We start from the raw sequence: 16,843 nt of genomic DNA, 5'->3' as shown, positions 1-16,843 counted from the left end.
AGAAGCCTATATAATTCTATGTAAGATAGATTCAAGATCAACTTTTTTCTCGGTAGGTGGTTGTTCTTTTTGTTAGAAGCCTCAGTCAATTTGCACATACTTCTCTTCCTTCTTCTTCTTGTATTCATCATATGGTAACCATTTCCTTTTTGGTTTCCTCTAGTTTTCATAATACTTATCCCCACTTGAGTAGCGAACTTGCACCTTTTTATTTCCATGGTCATCCAAGTGGAAATCTTTTGTTAAGTGTGGACCATTACACCTTTCACAACCAACTCTAATAGCATGAATTGATTGGTCCATCTTGGTCATTCATCTATCCATGGTGTAAAGCATAGCTAGTACAACAGTCATGTCTTTAGAATTTCCTCTCCTAATTCATTTAGTTCCATCATGTCTTGGATTATGGTATTCACGAGAATGCTTTGAGAACTCTTTAACCAAATCCTTTACTTCACCCAGATTTTTCTTCGTAAGTGGTCCTTAAGAATCAAGGAGTTTCCTTGTCATGACATTCACCCCATCATAGAATATAGACATTTATTGTTGTATGTTAAGGCCATTTTGAGGGCAGTTTCTTAATAACCCTTTATATCTCTCCCATGCCTCATAAAGTGATTCACCTGGTTGTTGCTCAAAGTTGGCTATTGACTTCTTGAGTTTAGCTATTTTTGAAGGAGGGAAGAATTGTTCCAAAAATTGCTCTCGCATCCGTGCCCAAGTAGTAATTGCACCAGGTGGAAGTGCTTTCAACCAATCTCTTGCACCTCCATTAAAAGTAACGGGAAGCATCCTTAACAATATAGTCTCTCTTGGAACATTCGGGAAATTGAAATAATCCGCAATGTCATTGACCTCATCTAAATGCTTGTAATCTTCCTCATGATCCTTCCCAGAAAATGGTACATCCTTAAGTGCAGTAAGAATGTGTCCCTTTAGCTCGAATGTTGTAGTGGCAGGAATTGTAGGTTGTAGTAAACCAGGACCAACGTCGTCTCTTATCCGCTTCTTGGATATCCCCATGGACATATCAACAATGTCTAGCATCTCGTTCTTTAGCTCATCCGCGGAATCACTTTCTTCAAACTCAAGTTCTGTACTGTATTCGGTTTCTTTTTGATTTGGATTTTGTTCAAAGCTTTCTAATTTGTTATCTTCTTTCCTTTGGCTACTAGACTCACCCACGTTCTTTCCTTTCTTCTTCCCAAAAACTGATTTAAGGTCTTTAAATGGTGAGCTCTTTGGTGGTTGGTCTTCTTTCACGTTTTTATTCGTCTTTTTCTGGAGGGCCGACTCTAGATCTTCAAGCGGTGGTACCAAAGGTTTGTTGGAACCTCTTGTCATGAACTAGTGCAAAATAAACAAAAATAAAAACATAAAATTGAACAAAAACTAAAAAATAAAAATACTAAAAAAATACTTTCCTAACTGAACCCACGTCCTGTGCTTAACGTCCACGTCGTGGTCTCAGTTCTGAAACAAAATTAACACAGTAAATTAACGTTTTGCAAGTTTTACCCCAAAAAAAGGATCTACTAACTCACAGAAAATAAATTAACAATCAAATAAGCCGTTCCCCGACAACGGCTCCAAAAACTTTATGCGTGAAAATATCTACACCTAATTTTACCTACTCTCCTCGCAAATAGTATAGCACAAAAGTCGGGTATCGAACACAGGAAAAGAAATTAATTGTTTAACCAACTTACTATTAAATTAATCTAAAATTCTAACAAAAGTAAAATGGGTTTTTTTTTATCTAATATTACAAGTTTAGATGAACTTAATTTATAAATGACTATTCAATCAAATTATAAAATCACTTCTATTAGTTTGAATCCACGTTCCCTCAATGGTTTAAATATTAATTATGACAATTCCCATTGGTTCCCAATTAACATATTATTAGCAATTCAATTTCAAATTTACCAATATTCAATTAATTCATGTAGAGCTATGCATGGTCACACATAATTTAACACAAAATCAATTATTAGATAGGATTGGAGCTATGTAAGATTGAGTTAAGAAACACAATTGTGGTCACATAATGAGTTCTCTAACACAACCACATTCAATACTTCAGTTACTTATCTAAGATTGGTTTGAACTTAGCTCTAATTATATAATGTTCACTAGATTACTAGGTAGTCAAATTCATGCAGATTAATGGTCATTAAACTACACAGAATGTGAATTAAAACAATCAAGTATCAAGTTAAGCATGATAGGTATAAACAATCACTCATAACACATTAACCAACTAGGAAAGTCTCAATTAATATAAATAAACCTTGAGTTCTAGCTTCATATACCTAACAGAAGCAGTTAGATTTAGCTACTCATCAAAATAATCACACAAGTAAACTTCATATTCAAAGACATAGTAATGTACCAGACTATAAACAAAGTATGATCTCCTTCCTCTTCCTAAGTTGACGCTATGGGATTTCTAACTTTTATTCTTCTTAAAAACGACTCATGGAACTCTATTCTTCCAAAAACGAACCGCCAAACCCGTAAGTGTTAAATACAATTAAATCTTATAAGTACCATTATTTTATGCAAATAACCAAAATATGTATAAAAATGTATTCAAATATAGCGTAAAAGTACGTATAAATATGGCAATATTAGCGAGCGACATAAAAGATCGGGTGGCACCCGAATCAAACAATACCAAAGCTGATATACCGTTCACTAAGAATGATCCTATAATCAAAAAACATAAACATAAGCAATAATCAATATCAATAAAGAGATAAGGGAAAGGTACATACCCGTCAGCACGTTAGGAGCTGCTCGTGCCTCCTTCTCTGTCAACTGAAAAGTCGTGCTCTTCGCCACAGGCGCCTCACCCTGGCCCTGACGGCCGTCAGTAATCCTCAATGTAGCAGGGGCAGGTGCTGACACATGCCCTGCTACTAAGAAACTCGGGCACTGGGATGACTTGTGTCCCCTCCATCTGCACTGAAAGCAAATCAGTTCTGATACTGTCGTCGTGGTGGTAGTAACTGTACAATCTCGGCTAATATGTCTAGTTCGGCCGTACTTACACCAGCTTGGACTCCCTGTCTTGCACGCCTCGTTGTGCATCCTGTCGCATTTGCCACAACAGCCACGACCCTGCTGGCTCCTAGGTCTTTGATTTGACACGTTGGGATTCTTGACCACACTCCTTGTCTGAAGCCCCTAGGGTTTCCTCTTACTCTCCATCTGTAAATCCAACTCCCTCTCTCGAGTTGTAGAAATCATATCCTCCGGCGTCTTGCAGCTGGAGTGGCTCACAAACTGGCGGATATCACTCCTCAACATCTCATGATACCAAGCCTTTTTCATCTCCTCATTCGCCACGTACTGCGGAACGAGAAGGGCCCTTTCCGATAACATCAGGGTGATGTCAGTCAGCCTCTCAGTCGTTTACTGGAGATCCTGGAACTCCGTAGCAAGTTGTTGCACCTCTATTAGAGGTGCAAACTCGGCCCTGAACCTGGCCGTAAAATCACTCCAAGTCATAGCATCAACAGCTGCATCATCACCAATGGAATGTTCGACCTCCTCCCAGCAGTCACATGTCCTGTCCTTAATCAGATAGGATGCAAGACGAACCTTATCCCCCTTGGGACATTTGCTAGTATAGAATGTGTTGGCGACATTCACCAACCATCTAGTGCTCACAATGGGGTCCCGAGCCTCATGGTAGTCGGGAGCTCCACAAGCTCTAAAGTCCCTGAAAGCCAGTGTGCGTGAACCCGTCACGAACGCCACCTCGGTGCGGAAAGCACTCAACCTCTCATCCAAAAGCTCTAAAATACCCTCCTAGGTAGTGATGAAGACCATAGGAGTCTGTTCCAAGATACTACGCGTGACCTCAGAGGAGATAAACTCCCTAGTTTGGTCGTTTAGCTACTCGAATCCTGATCCTAAGCCAGATCGCTCAGTGGTTCCTGAACTGCCGATTGGTATAGTGCTTAAAACCACCATTCTGAAAAACACATCATAATAAACATCCGAATACTAGTCATATCTCGATGGATCATCTATATACTACAAGTTCCTTGGATTCATCTCAGCCTTCCTTGGCTCGAGTATGGATCGTCTGCTTTCAGTAGTACAAGCCCATACTACCTTGCATATCTATTCATACTTTCCTCAAGAACTGCCTTGACTTCACCGAGTCCCTTCTACTACTACTGTTTCTTGTGCTACTCTCATCCTAGCTTCGCCTTAAGGTAATCACCATGCCACTCTCCACCATCAGCTGTAGAAGAATTCCTTGTTGTCTCCCCTAAGTAGCTCTCAAATGCCATCACATATCACTAAGACTAGATAATTCTTCGAATGAGACATCCTACCCTACAATGGTTAGACTCAAACAAGAGCTGCAAAATACAGCTACACCTAAACTTCTAAAATTATTTAGTCCTGGCAATATGTAATTTAAGATATTCATTTACTAGTTAGTGAAAGGCAACTTGAACTCCTAAAAGCACAAAGCCAGGAGCATTCGAGCATTGTGTTAACATAATCAAGCATTTACTAATCAAGCCATCATACTGACTAATATGTACTAACATCCAGTTCATAAAGCTGATAGACGTATAACAGGAACATAAGGCATCCTTCCTAGATCCTTAGCCCTAGTCTAGCATGCAGTTCTCATAAACATATCATAACATAAACTTGTATGGGTAATTTGGGAGTACTTACTTGAGCTTGGCTGATTTCATGCAGCACACCCTTTTCTTTTTTTCAAAGTTTTTTTTTTCTTTTTCTAAAATTCTCTTCTTTTCCTCAAATTCATTTCTATAAAAAGGTTTTCCTTTTGAATATTTCAATACCAATTTCATAGTTTGAGTTCAGACACACCTGAAAGTGTGACCGAAACCCTCAAACCAAGGCTATGCTACCAACTTATAACATCTCAAAAATATAGTCCACAAATTTCGTTTTAAATCATTTAAGAAAAACCCATAATTTGTCAAACTACATAATAAAATCAAAAGTCATGTATCTCAAACTTCATATCAAAATACTGTATCAAAACCATGTGTAAAAATATCAGATGGTAAAACATCCCAGGCTGAAAACTGAGGTATGTGCAATGCAGTAATCCCGAGCTCTTCCCTTTGCTATCAGAATTACCTAAAACCAAAACTGAGAACTGTAAGCATGAATCTTAGTGACTCCCCCGAACTAACACATACCATACACATAATAGCATACATTGGGCCTTGCCTACTATATCGGGACACGCCCGACACCAGACGAATCCAGCACCGGGCCCTGCCCAACATCGGGCGCCTCTTGGCATCGAGCCCCGCCTAACATCGAACCGAAGTCTGACATCGAGCCCCGCCCAGCATCAGGCTCCGCCTGGCACCAGACCGAAGTCTGGTATACCTATAACATATCAACAAATATGTAATATAACACATAACATAAACATATAAACTAAACCATCCTCGGGCTTGCATCGGCATCGGACCGAAATCCAAAACATATAACACATAGCATATAACTAAACATTCATCGGGCTTGCCCCGACATCGGACCGAAGTCCGAAACACATTGCAATACATGCAAGAATCACAAAGACATCAAGCAAAAAGACCTTCATCGGGCCCTGCCCGGCAAAGGACCGAAGTCCGGAACACATAAACATATAAACTACATCGGGCTAACCCCGACGTCAGACCTAAATCCGGCATATGCTAATATACATAAACGGGCAGGCATTGGTGCTTTGGACCCGTTCCAGATGGAGGAAAACTCACCTCTCAAGCTGGTTGCTGATATCTCAAGTGAGGAATCTCTGATGGTTGCTCCAAAGACTTCCCGACTATAAATTCACAAGGAAAACATAGTCAAAAATTGAAAATCCTTCTAAGGGTAAACTGAAAATCCATACCCCTGGTCAAAGTTAAGGCTCTGGTCAAATTCAAAGTCAAGGTCAACTTCGAGTTGAACCAACTCGTCAAGTTACCTCCTAACTCGTTGAGTTCCTATGCTATTCAGACTCATGATAAACCAAGTTAAATCATCGAGTCCTTTTACAGACTCGTCGAGTTCCACCTGGTACGAAATCGGGACAAATCGACTCAACTCGTTGAGTCCCCCTCTGGACTCGTAGAGTCCCTATGTCTGTTTGGGCTATCTTGATGGATTAAGCCACAAAACTTCAGATCCAAGCTTCATACTTCACATAAACCCTGAAAATGTGCTTTTAAGGGTAAAGTTTCCATCTATGCCTGTTAAAACCTCCTCTTAATGGGTTTAGCTCAAACCCTAATTCCTGGGGACCTAAAACTTGGTCCTTAATCCATCCATACACCAAACTAATACTTATAACAACAGATCTAAACCCCTAATACCACTTGGACACGTAAAGCTCCCACCTTTCACTTCATGGATGCCTTTTTTGGGCTAAAAAGGCCAATATAACACTCTATGTATTGCATGGGGGCTATAATGGCATAAAGTTTTCACATTTATGCCTTAGCAACCCTAAATGATCCTAAATCTGAACGGACCCATGCTTGGGACGTCCAAATCCCAAGGGTCAAGCTCTTTGAACCAAAAGCCTCAAAAGTGGAATAAAATAAGTAGATCTAAAGAATAAATGATTAGGTTATAAACTTGATTACAAGAAAAGGAAGGGAATGAAATGTTGCTTCTGGATCTACAATCTTCTTTTGAAGTCCTCAAGCTTCTTCTTCCTATTCAAGCTTCAAAACACATAAAAACACTCAAAAATGGCTCACACACTCACACAATTGTAACATCCCGAAACAACAGGTAAAGCTATTTAACCCTTCTATTTTTCCAAGTTGTCAAGATAAGTCCCTTAGTAATATGTTAGACTTGTGAGTACGCTGGGCGTACTGAGGAGTACACTGCGCGTACTCGCACGCTTATTTTGGACGCAGACTCACTTGGGTACGCTGGGCGTACTCAGGGTTACGCAGGGTGTAGCGAGCCCAGATGTAAACCCTAATTTGGGGCTTGAGCACTATAAAAGGAATGCCATGGCTTCAACCTCAGCCTCCATTCCAGAGAGTAAAACCCTTATAGAGAGTCCCCCTTCATTTTAGCTAGTGTGTTGGTGTTCTAAGCTTCTAAGTGTCATCTCAAGGTGGTGGAGGAAAAGAAGAGGTCATTTTAGATGCTAGAAGCTTGTGGAAAAGAGTAGATCCAAGCTTTTCAGAGGTTGGAGTTTCTTCCTGAGGTAAAAAGCTGAAAACTTACCTAGTCATTTATGTTGTGTGCTTCTTGGACCAATTTCTAGGGTTTTTGGTCCCAAGATGGAGACTTTATGAGCAAATGGTCTCCATTGGCCTAGATCTATCATATTTGAGGACTATAAGTGTTGTATGTTCATAAAAACACAATCTTGGACGTAAATATTGAGCTATGCATGAGATCTAGACCTTTGGAGGAGGAAGGAAAGAGGTTCGAGTGTGTAAGGATCTTTACAGCCATGCAAATGGTTAAAGGTTCTGACTTTATGGAATAAGAGTCTTTAAGGGAGTCAGATCTGGAAGTTGAAGGAGTGTCTTAACCGTTTAAGACCAAAATCTATGAAATGGCTCAACTGGGACTTACGATGGGCGTAACTCTCAATACGCGCAATGTATGAGGTTGAGGCCCCGATTGTGGTTCAATGGTGTACGCCCCGCGTACAAAGAGGGTACCCACCGCGTATTACCTCCTGTTGACTTTGATTGACTTTTAGGGTTTTGGTCAACCTTTGGACTTTTCGGTCAGGGAGGGGTAAAATGGTTTTTTAGCCTTCTGTGGAAATTGTAGAATGGATTTAATCTAGCCTTAAGATCCGTTATTTATTTGAGAGTATTGTTATGTGTTTAGGCGGCGGCTAGATCAGTATGATTCGAGTGCGAGACTGTCCGAGATACCGAGGTGAGTCTTCTCACTAAACTGTACCTGGAAGAGTACCTATGTGTGACAGGAAGGTCTTGTATGTTATGAGATGTATGTGCTATATGTTGTTATGTGATATGTATGTGTGATGTATGATAAGGACCGAAAGGTTGGGAGGATACAGACCGGAAGGTCGATACGGGTAGGACCGGAAGGTCTACTGGGATTCGAAACGGAAGTCACCTGAGACACTTGGATCAGAAGATCCTACAGAGTTATGGCCTGGAAAGGCGTATGTGTTGTATGTGGTATTTTGGGGAACTCACTAAGCATTTACGCTTATAGTATTGCGTTATGTGTTTCAGGTAACAGTGAGGATCGCGGGAAGGCGCCGACCTGATCAGTACACACATGAGGAGTTTTACAAATTATGATATTGGGATGTAATGTTATGGATTATTATGTGATACGATGTCATTTTTATAACTATTATAAATAAAACAGTGTTTTTAAAATGTGAAAATTTGTTTTGAAATTTACATTGTTACATGTTGGTATCAGAGCCTTGGTTTGAGGGATTCGGGTGCACCTTCGGGCGTACTTGAACTCAAACTGAGGATTTGAGAGATTTTCAAAATAAAATTCACGAAATCTTTGTCAAAAGTGAAAGGTTTTTGAAAGAGCAATGCAGAGCAGTGTGTACGATCAGCCAACGCCCGAACGGTGATTTCCCAAAATATCCTTACGTTATATGTTATGAGATATGATATGATATGTTATGCATGCTAGAGTAGGCCAGGTATTCATATTAGGAGTAGAGTGGCCTGATTTGTGATGCCTTAGCCTAGCAGATTTCTGCTGCTACGAGATGCCTTGAGAGTAAGTAGGTAGAAGTGAGGAGCTTATGAGAGTTCTACTGGATGGTAGCCAATGTATAGCAAGCGTAGAGTAGTTGTGATATGGGATCCAAGGCGGAGGACTTGGGGTGAATGCTGATGTGGTGTGGTCGGTAGTATAGGGCCCGTACTACTAAAGACACCGGATCAGTGAGCAGTCCAAGTAAGAATCCTTAGGATACTAGGGGGCAAGTAAGGTTGTGTTATCGAGTGCGAGTATGCTTGAACGAGTCTCTGATGTTTTTATGTTGTATTTCAGAGACACCATGGTTAGGACACGACACACACCTAAGAGTAGCGGTGTCAGCAACGAGGATATCCGTCAGTTGATTTGTGAGGAGGTGGCTGCGGCCATACGAGCTTAGATACCATAGATGTTCGGGTCTATCAAGACCAAATTGATTGAGAAATTTGATGAGCGGTACGCAGCAGTGACTGAGGCGGTGGCTGCTGCAGCTACTGCCGCTGTTGCTGCTGCCAGGCCTTAGGGAGGTGACTCGTTCTTGTTTCGGGAGTTCAGCAACACGAAGCCACCAGAGTTTGATGGGACACAGGATCTAATCACTACGAGCTATGATGAGATGGATTTCTGATATCGAGGATGTTTCTACACGTGTTCTTGCCCATAGTATTTGAGGGTACGGTTCACGCTGAATCAGCTTCGCTTAGGAGCGAAGGATTAGTGGAAGTTCGTGACGACGAGCTTCACTCTTGCGGAGATTTCTGAGGTGACCTGGGAGAGGTTCACCACCATGTTCAGAGACGATTATGTTCCCCCTATAGAGAGGGAGCGGTTGGCTCAGGAGTTCTTGACCCTCAAGCAGGGTAAAAATTTGGTTACTGTGATTTCCAAGAAGTTTCATGAGAGGGCGATGTTCTGCCCTGAGCAGGTGTCTACTGAGCAGGCACGCATGAGCCGGTATTTGAGCATTTTGAGGAGGGATATTCGGGAGTTTGTATCGAACTCGATTTACCGGATATTTGTTGAGCTTCAGGAAAATGCCCGGAAGAGGGAGATTGAGTTGGAGACCCAGGCCAGGGAGGAGGCCGAGTCTCAGGGGATGGATAGGTAGCCGACACAGTCTCAGCTGGCAGCCAAGTGGGCAAAGCCCGCTGATTCGAGATCTGGAGGCCAGAAGTGCCGCACCTGCAGAAAGTGCGGCAAGCGACACGATGGGGTTTGTCGATCTGGTGCTTGCGACAAATGTGGCAAGGAGGGGCATATAGCCAAGGATTGCCCCAAGGGATTCATGGTTTGCTTTCATTGCAACCAGACGGGCCATCGGAAGGCCTAGTGTCTACAGTTACAGGGGATAGCACAGGGAGCACAGCAGAGATCTGCCCCTACTGCCGTGCGCGCTACTGAGGTTGGGCCGATGAAGGCTGAGGCACTGAAGGCTCGCAGGACGGCCTTCCAGTTGACAACAGAGGAGGTCCGTGCAGCGCTCGATGTCGTGGCTGGTATGTATTCTTTCATTTATTTATGTTGAGATTGAGGTGTTGTGCTTATATTATGATATGTGTAAGTACTTTTCTTGTAAATTCTGTACCTACTTTGGTGTTACTTGACTCGGGTGCAAGTCAGTCATTTGTTTCCCTAGCATTTAGTTAGCACATCAGTATCCGACGAGGGGCGATGAGTCGGCCTCTACGAGTTTCAATAGATAACGATCGAACGGTGTATGCTACAGATGTGATTCGAGGATGTATACTTGAGATATTCGGTGTGGAGTTCCCGATAGATCTGGTCCCGATTGCGAGGGGGGAGGTATGTGTCATAGTGGGCATGGATTGGTTGAGCAGATTTGGAGCTGTTATAGACTACGAGCGTCAGTTGGTGACGATACGATACCCTAGTGAGGAGTACTTACGGTGTATGGCGAGGGTACCCGATACGGGTCAGCGTATTATTCGGCTTCCAGAGCGAGACAGAGTTTGCAGCAGGGCTGCAGCGGGTTTGTAGCCTATGTGATGGACACACGAGTGGCCGCTGGGAGGCCAAGTTCGATTAATGAGGTCCCGATAGTGTGCGAGTTTCTGGATGTTTTTCCCGAGGAATTGCCAGGTGTGCCTCTCGAGAGGCAAGTAGAGTTCCGTAACGATTTGGTTCCGGGGGCAGCACCTATCGCCAAGGCGCCTTACCACCTTGCGCCACCAGAGATGTAGGAGTTATCCTTGCAGCTTCAGGAGCTGCTGGGGAAAGGGTTTATTAGACCGAGTAGCTCACCTTGGGGAGCGCCGATCCTTTTTGTCAAGAAAAAGGATGGTTCACACTGGATGTGCATTGATTACCGGGAGTTGAACAAGTTTACGGTCAAGAACCGTTTTCCGTTACCGAGTATCGATGATCTATTCGATCAGTTGCAGGGGGCGTCTTGGTCTCCAAGATAGACTTGAGGTCGGGATATCATCAGATTAGGGTTCGGGACGAAGATATCCAAAAGAGGGTGTTCATAACTCATTATGGTCATTATCAGTTCGTAGTGATGCCTTTTCGGCTCACCAATGCACCGGCAGCACTCATGGATCTCATGAACAGGGTGTGCATGCCGATGCTGGATCGGTCAGTGATCGTGTTCATTGATGACATTTTGGTGTATTCGAGATCTAGAGAGCAGCACGAGGAGCATCTGAGAGAGATTCACGGGGTATTAAGATCGGAGAGGCTTTTCACCAAATTCACCAAGTGTGATTTTTGGTTACGAGAGGTCTAGTTCTTCGGACACCTCGTTAACCAGGATGGGATATTGGTCGATCCGACTAAGATTGAGGTGGTTGTGAGATAGGAGGTACCGAGGTCACCCACCGAGATTAAAAGTTTTCTAGGGCTGGCCGACTATTATCGGAGATTTATCAGGGATTTCTCCAAGATCATCGTGCCTCTCACCAGGTTGACCTGGAAGGGTGTTGCTTTTTCATGGGGTCCAGAGCAGCAAACCTCATTTGATACACTTCCCCAGAGATTCTGCGAAGCCCCGATGCTAGCCCTCCCAGAAGGGATGGAGGATTTTGTGATGTATTCAGACGCATCGAAATTTGGGTTGGGTGCAGTACTTATGCAGATGGGGCATGTGATAGCTTATGCGTCGAGGCAACTAAAGCCTCATGAGACGAGGTATCCCACCTACAATTTGGAGTTGGGGGCAGTGGTGTTCGCCCTCAAGATCTGGCATCACTATTTGTATGGGGTTCAATGGACCATCTACACGGACCACAAGTGTTTGAAGTATTTGATGGACCAACCCAATTTGAATATGCGCCAGAGGAGATGACTGGATGTGGTAAAGGATTACGATTGTGAGATCCTGTACCACCCGGACTAGGCTAATGTCGTACCTGATGCCCTGAGCCGTAGGATGGAGAGCGCCCCGATTCAGGATATTTGTATGTGGTTGACAGTGATGACTCTGGTGTTGGACACCATTTGGGAGGCCCAGGTAGAGGCCGTGAGACTAGAGAACCGTAATAGGGAGCGGGTGATAGGGTAGGTGTCGGAGTTCATTACCGATAGTCGCGGGTTGATGACCTTTCAGGGTCGGATTTGGGTGTCATATGCAGGCGGAGCGCGCACCACCTTGATGGAGGAGGCGCATAAATCGAGATTTTCGATCCATCCCGGGGCCACTAAGTTGTATTTGGATTTGAAAAGGGATTATTGGTGGCCGTGTATGAAGAGGGATGTAGCATGGTTTGTTGAGAGGTGCTTAACCTGTCGCAGGGTTAAGGCTGAGCACCAGTGACCGCATGGATTGTTGCAGCCACTGGAGGTTCCCCAATGGAAGTGGGAACATATTTCTATGGATATAATCACCAAGTTGCTGAGGACTGCGAGGGGTGTCGATGCAATTTGGGTGATCGTCGACCGGCTGAAGAAGAGCCCTCACTTTCATGCTATCAGTGAGAACTCTTCTGCTGAGAGGCTGACAGAGTTGTATGTGAGGGAGATGGCAGCGCGGCATGGAGTGTCGATCTCGATTGTATCAGATCGGGATGTACATTTTTCTTCCAGGTTCTGGAAGAAGTTCCAAGTGGAGTTGGGCACGAGGCTGCATTTCAGTATTGATTACCATTCACAAACGGACGGACATATTGAGAGGAAGATTCACACGCTTGAGGAGATGCTTCGGTCATGTGTGTTGGACTTCGGGGGAAGTTGGGACACGTATCTGCCTTTAGCTGAGTTTTCTTATAACAACAGCCACCATTCAAGCATTGGTATGCCTCCCTTTGAGTTGTTGTATGGGAAGAGGTGTCGGACCCCCATCTGTTGGGGAGAGGTAAGGCAGCGAGTGATGGGTAGCACTGAGATAGTGCTTCAGACAATAGAGCAGATACAGAAGGTCAGGCAGAGGTTGTTGATAGCTCAGAGTCGCCATAAAAGTTACGTTGACAGGCGACGATCCGAGCTCGAGTTTTAGGTTGGGGATTTTGTACTCCTAAAAGTGTCTCCATGGAAAAGAGTGATTCGATTCAGGAAGAGAGGCAAGCTGGGGCCTCGGTATATTGGGCCGTTTAGGGTGATTACGAGGGTGGGCAGAGTAGCATATCGTTTGGAGCTACCTGAGGAGTTGGGCCTGATTTATGATACCTTCCACGTGTCTCAGCTGAGGAAGTGTATAGCCGACAAGTCGGCAGTAGTACCGTTGGAGGATATCCAGTTGGACGCGAGTCTGAATTATGTTGAGAGGATGATCGCAATCTTAGAACAGAAGATCATGGTTCTGAGAAACAAGGAGGTGCACCTAGTTCAGATTCAGTGGCAGCTTCAGAGAGGGTCCGAGCTGACTTGGGAGCCGGAGTCGGAGATGCAGGAGCAGCATCTAGAGTTGTTTTCGCCATGAGACTTCAAGGACGAAGTCTGGTTCTAGTGGGGGATAATTGTAACATCCCGAAACAACAGGTAAAGCTATTTAACCCTTCTATTTTTCCAAGTTTTCAAGATAAGTCCCTTAAGTAAAATGTTAGACTTGTGAGTACGCTGGGCATACTGAGGAGTATGCTGCGCGTACTCGCACGCTTACTTTGGATGCGTACTCGCCTGGGTATGCTAGGCTTACCCAGGGTTATGCTGGGCGTAGCGATCCCAGATGTAAACCCTAATTTGGGGCTTGAGCACTATAAAAGGACTGCTATGGCTTCGACCTCCGCCTCCATTCCAGAGAGTAAAACCCTTATAGAGAGTCCCCCTTCGTTTTTAGCTATTGTGTTGGTGTTCTAAGCTTGTAAGTGTCATTTCAAGGTAGTGGAAGAAAAGAAGAGGTCATTTTGGAGGCTAAAAGCTTGTGGAAAAGATTAGATCCAAGCTTTTCAGAGGTTGGAGTTTCTTCCTGAGGTAAAAAGCTCAAAACTTGCCTTGTCATTTATGTTGTGTGCTTCTTGGACCAATTTCTAGGGTTTTTGGTCCCAAGATGGAGACTTTATGAGCAAATGGTCTCCATTGGCCTATATCTATCATATTTAAGGACTATAAGTGTTGTATGTTCATAAAAATGCAATATTGGACGTGAATATTGAGCCATGCATGAGATCTAGACCTTTGGAGGAGGAAGGAAAGAGGTTTGAGGGTGTAGGGACCTTTACAGCCATGCAAAGGCTTAAAGGTTCCGACTTTATGGAATAAGAGGCTTTAAGGGAGTCAGATCTGGAAGTTAAAGGTGTGTCTTAACCGTTTAAGACCAAAATCTATGAAATGGTTGAACTGGGACTTACGTTGGGCATAACTCTCAGTACGCGCAACGTAAGGGGTTGAGGCCCCGATTGTTGTTCACCGGTGTACGCCCCGCATACAGAGAGGGTACACGCCACGTACTGCCTCCTGTTGACTTTCGTTAACTTTTAGGGTTTTGGTCAACCTTTGGACTTTTGGGTCAGGGAGGGGTAAAATGGTCTTTTACCCTTCTGTGGAAATTGTAGAATGGATTTAATCTAGCCTTAAGAGCCGTTATTTCTTCGAGAGTATTGTTATGTGTTTAGGCGGGGGCTAGATCAGTATGATTCGAGTACGAGACTGTCCGAGATACCAAGGTGAGTCTTCTCACTATAATGTACCTGGAAGGGTACCTATGTGTGACCGGAAGGTCTTGTATGCTATGAGATGTATGTGCTATATGTTGTTATGTGATATGTATGTGTTATGTATGATAAGGACCGGAAGGTCGGGAGGATACGGACCGGAAGGTCGATACGCGTAGGACCGGAAGGTTTACCGGGATTCGGGATGGAAGTCCCCTGAGATACTTGGATCGGGAGATCCTACACAGTTATGGCTTGGAAAGGCGTATGTGTCGTATGTGGTATTTTGGAGAACTCACTAAGCATTTATGCTTACAGTGTTGTGTTATGTGTTTCAGGTACCAGTGAGGATCGCCTGATCAGTACACACATGAGGAGTTTTACATATTATGATATTGGGATGCAATTTTATGGGTTATTATGTGATACAATGAAATTTTTATAACTATTATGAATGAAAGTGTGTTTTTAAAATATGAAAAATTGTGTTGAAATTTACGTTGTTACAACAATGCTTTAGGGTTTCTTGGATTTTGGTTTGGGACACGGAGGCTGGAAGTAAGGCCATCAGGTGGTCATTATGTTTCTTAAATAGGGTGGAAAACTCCAAAATTAGGGTTTCATTCTTGCATGCCTACTCGCTGAGTTGAGGACTTTCAACTCGTCGAGTAGACGACTTTAAACCTGCGTCTAATCCCGCTTCTACTCGACGAGTCTGGGGCTCCCAACTCATCGAGTAGCTCTACAAAATAAGCAAAAAAAAAAAAAAAAAATTAAATGCGTACCAGGAACGAGGCGTTACAAATTAATAGATTGCTATTACTCTTTGGAGATGTCTAGAAATTTAGTTTTTCATTTTGTGCTTTGTAAGGACAAGTTCCAAATTTTTATTTATTTTCAATAAAAGTGAAACTTTGGTTTATTTGGTTGCCTCATTTTATATATTTCCTTGCAATGGCATTTATGTAAGTCTTGATTACATTTCTGATATTAGTAATGTTAATTGTGGATTTAATTTTCATAATATCCCTTGTGGTACTGTCATAATTGACCAAGTGAAAAGAAATATCAAAACCAACTAGACAAATACTTGGTGTTGTATAATTTGCACTGTATATGAGAATCTTGTTCATTGGAAAATGATGACTAATTCATTAATCACATGTCTATGTGAGTCAAGTAAAGTACTAATGGATCTAGTACATGTTGATATGGACTATTCATATCCACCAAAAAGGAAGATAACTCTATTCGACATGATTTGTTGATGTTTCGGTAAATATGGTTGTGTTATAAGATTAAGCACAATTCTGGTACTTTGAAAAAATTCGAAGAGTAGTAGAACAAATAAGAAGAATCTTTCTGGCAAAAAGATAAAAGTTTCTCCAATATGAAAGGAAAGGAGAGTACTTTACTATTATGTTTTGTGATCATCTTAATGATTTTGGAACTATATCAAGATTGACTCCTCGAAGAACATCTTAGTACAATTGTATGACTAAGAAAAGCAATCGGATGTTGTTGAAATAGTTTGATCAAGAGATGAATCATACTGCGTTTCCAACCAAGTTTTAAAGTCTTACTCTGGTAACTACAAATCGTATCTTGAAACTAATTTCAAACTAAGAAGGTTGAAAAAAACCTGTAATATGTGGAGTAAATTGTTTTCTAACTCTAACACAAATAGATTTTGAGTTTTGTTGTTTTCCTTAATCGAAATATAAACGATAAATCGAGACCTATTTGTGAAGGTTTTTCTTGTCGAGACTCCGCACAAACTTTTAAATATTTCTTCTAGTCATCAAGGAATGTTCTGTGAGAGAAAAGTCATATGTGAAGAAGTCAGTGGGAGTCTTATTGATCTTGAGAGTTTCAGCAGTTAGTCAACAATAAACATTTTGGTCATCACTAGTATATGACCTAAGGTTGATAACTTGTCGTGCTCAGTTGACACATTCTTGTTTCTCTGCACCTTCCAGTTGACTTGACATTGCTTATGAGTTATACGGTTCTCATTATATTGCAAAAAGAAAACCATGTTGGTTAGTTAAAGT

The 16,843-nt window shown here is 42.6% G+C and overlaps 1 non-coding gene across 1 annotated transcript; it reads left to right on the top strand.

Annotated features, from left to right (window-relative positions):
* The first annotated feature begins 556 nt into the window (after positions 1 to 556).
* LOC145103477 (small nucleolar RNA R71) lies at positions 557 to 663 on the top strand. The gene has a single exon (XR_013706568.1). It is a non-coding gene; the product is annotated as a small nucleolar RNA R71 (small nucleolar RNA).
* The last annotated feature ends 16,180 nt before the right edge of the window (positions 664 to 16,843 follow it).

This window comes from Lactuca serriola, chromosome 4 (assembly GCF_051521515.1).
Source record: "Lactuca serriola cultivar US96UC23 chromosome 4, Lser_US96UC23_V15, whole genome shotgun sequence".
Taxonomy (NCBI): Eukaryota; Viridiplantae; Streptophyta; class Magnoliopsida; order Asterales; family Asteraceae; genus Lactuca; species Lactuca serriola.
This window is presented reverse-complemented; position numbering and strand designations above follow the sequence as displayed.